At 39.8% G+C, this 5,838-nt stretch overlaps 1 non-coding gene across 1 annotated transcript in view; it reads left to right on the forward strand.

Annotated features, from left to right (window-relative positions):
* Positions 1-3,944, forward strand: part of LOC101303029 — a 7,621-nt gene extending 3,677 nt beyond the window's left edge. Inside the window, exons 2-4 of the transcript XR_184477.1 lie at positions 257-347; positions 1,397-1,486; positions 3,304-3,944. This is a non-coding gene — a transcript (uncharacterized LOC101303029). The remainder of the gene's footprint in view (positions 1-256; positions 348-1,396; positions 1,487-3,303) is intronic.
* The last annotated feature ends 1,894 nt before the right edge of the window (positions 3,945-5,838 follow it).

The following is a 5,838-nucleotide window of genomic DNA, read 5'->3' on the forward strand; positions in this document are numbered from 1 at the left end:
TCTNTCNCTCTCTCTCTCTCTCTCTCTCTCTCTCTCTCTCTCTCTCTCTCTCTCCTTGTTTTTCAATTTCTGAAGGAAAACCTATTTCAATTTTGCAATTTGTGGTTTTGTATTTCAATTTGGTGCTTGTTAAGGTTCTATTGTTTATGAATTTAGTGTTTGGGTATGTCAAATTGTGAGATTCGTTTTACTGTGTTTATGAATTTCATTTTATTATTTGGGTATTTCAATTTAGTGTTCAATTTGTTCCGTGCAGACTGTTTGGGTGATGAAAACAGAGTAAAGAATGTGGATTGCTTAGGTCCAGCAACGCAGCAAGAAGACGTTTGAAATAAGGAACACACAAGGTAAGAGGCGGATCACTTCAGATAATTATTGTTTGGGTTTGAGTATATGTGGCATGAGTGTACTCTGATTAAATATTATTAGGCTACTATAAGCATGCATTGATCAATTGGTATGATTATGAATTTATGATCAAGTGGTAATACGATGCATTATAATTACAAGGCCGAAGCAACTAGTTTATGGTGTAATTGATATTCCATTTTGGAGACAATGAGAAGAGAGACAAGATCTGTTTGAATTGAAGAGATGTAATTGATATGGTATAATTGTGGATTACTCTCAACGGTTTGCCTTTGGTGTCAAACACTACACAGTAGGACAATGAGAATTACAATAAGGCTATATCATGTTTTAGATTGATTATTGGGAACAAGGGTGTGTTTGGTATCAACTTGAAATATTGAATAGGCATGTATTACGTTTTGTATAAATGGCTGAGTACTTGGTGCTTCTTTTATTAGTTTAGATATGGTCATTAGAGGAACTAAGTTGTGATTGAGAACCTAAGATTTGGTCTACTAAAGGTAACATACTAGTCATGGAGTATGACAACAAATTGGTAGTGATGGTTTGTTTTGAGCTATATTACAGTTGAATGAATTACAAAATGGGTATTCAAGATTGATTGATGTATGTTGAATTTTTACATAATATAGGATGAGTGTCGATCCTTAAAGGTCTTATTGGATTTGAAGAATAGTTTCTGAATTGGATATATGGAATAATTTAGAAGACCATATAATCTTGGGTGTCCATAGTAATTGGGAGAACTACACCCGATGAGAAGAATAATGTGTCTTCTTAGTAGTGATCAATAGCTCACATGAAAATATTCAGTAAAGCAAAATTAGCATGATTACCATTTTATAGATGTTATTAGATGCTAATATTCAAGTATTGTCCTTGTTGGACTAGGGACTCCAGTTTTGTTTATGAATTTCGTTTTACTGTTTGGGTATTTCAAATTGTGAGATTTGTTTTACTGTGTTTATGAATTTCGTTTTACTATTTGGGTATTTCAATTTGGTGTTCAATTTGTTTTGTGTAGACTATTTGGGTGAAGAAAACAGAGTAAAGAATGTGGATTGCTTAGGTCCAGCAACACAGCAAGAAAACTTTGAAATAAGGAACACACAAGGTAAGAGGCGGATCACTTCAGATAATTATTGCTTGGGTTTGAGTATATGTGGCATGAGTATACTCTGGTTAAATATTATTAGCTAGGCTACTGTAAGCATGCATTGATCAATTGGTATGATTATGAATTTATGATCAAGTGGTAATATGATGCATTATAATTACAAGGCCGAAGCAACTAGTTTATGGTGTAATTGAGAACATGTGTGGGTGTTCAATGCCGCCATCCTGGGAGAGACCAGGTAATAGCAATGAGTGTTGGTGCTCATGAAGCCATTTGTCTTAGGTTGTGGAACAAGGACTGCGACCGTAGGCTAATTGTGTGTCCGAGATAGGTAGAACTTGTAATCAACCCTTGGTATAGTATCTCCCATGATGAAATATGGTTGGTACCCCAAATGGGCCCAAGATATTTTGTTGGCGTAAGTTGCATGGCTCCCGACCGGTGGGGTGCCATGCCATGAACGAGGCTCTTGCTAGAGAGAATAAGATCATTTCATATACAGCATGTGTGGCTTGCAATTATGTGTAGCAAGTGTCATGTGCATAAGTGCATCAATGTGCTCGGAATTGGTTTGCAATTACAAATGTGCATTTAGCATGAGCTTGGAGTGATATGCCAATAACAAATTGCATTTGAAATCGTGCCTAATAGTCAGAGTCATTTGAAGCATGAAAATATATGTAGCGTGTATAAAAAAAAGTGTGTTGGGTAACTCTTTATGTCATGTGTAATAAGCGTGCTAAAAAATATTGTAACATATAAAACATGACATGTGTATAAGCATAGGATGTACGCTACTAATGAGTAAGTATGCTTGAGGTATAGGAACCGATAAAGCATATTGTAAAGCGTTGCATGAGCTCAAATTAAAATGATGTAGGTGAGAACTTATCTAGAACGGTGTAGACGTGATATAGATATTGTAGAATAATTAGAGTTGTTGATATGAAACTCTATATGTTGGTCTAAGAGTGGTATAAGAATCCCGATAAGAAGTCGAACCGATGATAAGACTCACTCATTGAGCTCATCGGTGAAGATAACAGTAGTGTCTTGCCAAGGAGTAATATGTATGTACACCAACATAGAGAAGAGAAGTTGATGATAGCATATAATGGTCCTTATAGCGTGTGCTGATGATATTTGTGGCAAGTAGATGAGCATATAAGGGCATGAGAGTTCTTGTTGTCCAAGAATAGATCATAGGAGAAGTATGTAGCATTATAGGTGGAATTGTTGTCGACAACTCCCTGTTGGGCTTGACCCAATATAATTATACAGTGCCGAGGGGGCATAGCAATTGAGGACTTGAGATGCTATAAGGTAGCGAGGGGGGTTGGACGTGGCCACCATCTGATTTGATTAATTAATGGAGTAATCTTGTTGTGGCTGACATATGAAACAAGTAATAGATATAGTCCCCTCCACCCTTTGGGTCTTCGTTGGGAAGACCTGGGTCATGGGTGAGATCTGGGTCGTCACGTGACAGTGATTTTAGGTTACAGTTTCCACCCACGATTTTAGTTTACGGGTCGCCACGTGGCAACAATTATTTATTGAATATAATATATAGCATTTATGTGCAAATAATGATATTGTACGTTAATAAAATCTTAATGACATATTTTTTGTGTGGGATAAAAAAGATATAGAAGGATAGTATGTATTTATAGGGGATTGTAGATTTTTTTTTTAAAATATTTGTCTTACCGTTGCAATTTTTCCTTCAATTTATAATTACAAAAATTAAATTAAAACGTTTTCAAATTTTTTGAATTTCAACAGTAACCATATGTATAATTATTTATTGTCAGATCTCATATATATAATTGTCTACCGTTGGATTTGAAAGCAAATGCAACACCAACAGCTGCTGACGCATGGCCATGTTCCCACCCATTTGCACTAGCCGGAGGAACGCGCTATATGCATGCCCTCATTTGTTCGTCCACGCTACGCGCTCCATCCCTCGTATCGTCCCGCCTCCCTTATTATCTTCACGTGGCTGATATATGCATGGGCCCCACGATACGGGCTGACATGGCAAACGAAGGTCTGGGTCTTTAAAACGAAGGTCTAGGTCATGGGTCTAACCCAGATAATGACCCAGGTGAAAGAAATTTTATGGGTGGAAAGATGTTTTTTCTGGCTGGGTCTTCATTTGATATGGCGAAGACCTAGGTCTAGGTCTTGTTTTTGAGGTTGGGGAGGACTTGCTCTAACTCCATAGCTGCAGATGTATCATATTTGTACCAATACATGTAGCACAAGATATGTGGTTGTCAATTAACCTTCAGAGCAATAGCGGAAGTATCAGTGTGAGGTTTCTGCTTGTGAGCTCTGCATGCTAACACTTAGTCAACTGTTGAGGACGTGTAAATTAAGTCTCAGATCATGGACAAAAGGCATATACGAATATACATATATTTCAAGTTGTTGGGTCGGCAGCACTCACAAAAAGTAGATATAATTGTATATATCCATGATCATGATCATGACCACGTACAATATAGACAAAGTAGATCCACATGTGTTAACTAAAGTAGTTCAGATCGAGTTTATTTATACAGCTGAAGAGAGTATTTTTAACGAAGACTCTTAAGTTAATAATTAGTTGAGAATTTTTCGGCTTATTCTATTTTTCGATCTTATATCCATATCTTGACTGTTCAGTTTATATGTATTTATGAGTAGATCATTTCTGCAAATTTTCAGCCATATTGAAAATGGTTAAGACATTCACAAGTGTGATTTAGTAATTATGAACTTAAACGGTTCATGTTTGACATATTTGGTTCGTCTATTAATTTGATCTAATTTGTTACCTTAACGATCACTTATTTAGCTGAAAATTTATAGGGTTGATCTACACATATAGACCTAAAAACTGAACGGATAAGATGTCAAGATATAATCAAAAAATAAGTCTTTTAAACCATAAATAAAAAAGTCCTTAACTTAAAGGTCCTCGCTAGAAGGGCTCCCTGTATCTGGATACCCCTTCTAAGCGCAGTGATTGCACTGCCACTGCTGAGGAATTAGTCTTGGATTAAGCCTTTGAGAAAGTGCTGTGTATGCATTTTGCATAGACCATCTACTAGAGAAATCTGGAAGAGCAGAGGTAATTGGCAAGGTCACATTAGTTGCGCTGAGGGGTAATAATATTTTCTAGGTTAAAGGGAGGGTGCCGAGAGCAGGCTGCTAGGTGCCGAGACCACAATTCTTTCTTTATTTGAGTCGTTGTGGCGGGAACCAGGAACGGGAGGTGCCGAGAGTGATGAGTCCCGACACCAAGAGATGACCTGTGCCGGGAGCCGGGAGGGCTAGGGATTGGTCTCGGGACGGAGACACGGAGAGTAGAGGGGTGCCGTGAGCCCGGGAGGCCAGGGAGGGGCAGTCGGGAGTTAGGTTGCTGGGATGAAGATTTGCTACGTCCCGGGAAGGCGGGAAAGAGGTGCCGGGTTGCAGGGATAGGTGGGTGGCGAGTTCGAGTCTCGCAGTGCCAGACGGTGGTGCCGGGATTGGATTCGCGACACCGAGAGCGTGTCGCTGCCGGGAAGCTACTGCTGCGACTTGGTATCGCTGCTGTAATTGTGACTGGTGGTGTCGCGACCAAGGTGTCGCGGGGACATGGGTGCTCGGGAAAATTGTGTTGCTGCCAGAATGGGTGTCCAAATAAGATTATTGAGTGTTTGATGGCCATCTCCGGTGCACCGTGGGCGACATTGCTGCCAGGAAGCTCAAAGGAGTTGATATTGTGCTGTTAAGCAATCCACCAAGTTTGTTGCGGGAATTGTACCATCGGACCAGTGAGAGAAACAAGAACCCAATCCTTCTCAACTTCATATTTTTTCACCGAAAATGGGTCTCATAAGTAAAAAGAAGAATTTGAGATTTTGTTGTTCTCTCTAAGACTTTGGATTTGTGTCGATGTGACTACTCGGAGGAGAGAAAAGTTTGTGGTGATGTTGTTCCAGGGATGGTTTGGATAAAAAAGAGATGGGAAGCTGGGTGTCCATATATGGGTGTCCATAACAGTTTCTGGGTACTGCTCTTCGGCGCATGAGCCGTGGGTTTGGGTCGCCGGACGACGTGAAAGCTGCCAGTGGCTCGTCGGAGGTCTCTGACGACCTTGGTGATGGAGGTGAGACACAGTGGAGGTCGTAGGTCAATGGTGGAGGAGAGAGATAAAACCCAGATCTACTTTCTCTCTCCTCGAAACTCATTGTGCTCAAAACCCAGAAGCTTGAAAAGCTTGATTTTCATGTAAGTGAGATGTGATATTGGGAGGATTTATAACGTAGACGAGCTCCTTGTGTTTGAGGTGAGAGGGAGCTTGGGGGGNGGGG

The sequence above is a fragment of the Fragaria vesca genome, linkage group LG4, assembly GCF_000184155.1.
Source record: "Fragaria vesca subsp. vesca linkage group LG4, FraVesHawaii_1.0, whole genome shotgun sequence".
NCBI classification, from domain to species: Eukaryota; Viridiplantae; Streptophyta; class Magnoliopsida; order Rosales; family Rosaceae; genus Fragaria; species Fragaria vesca.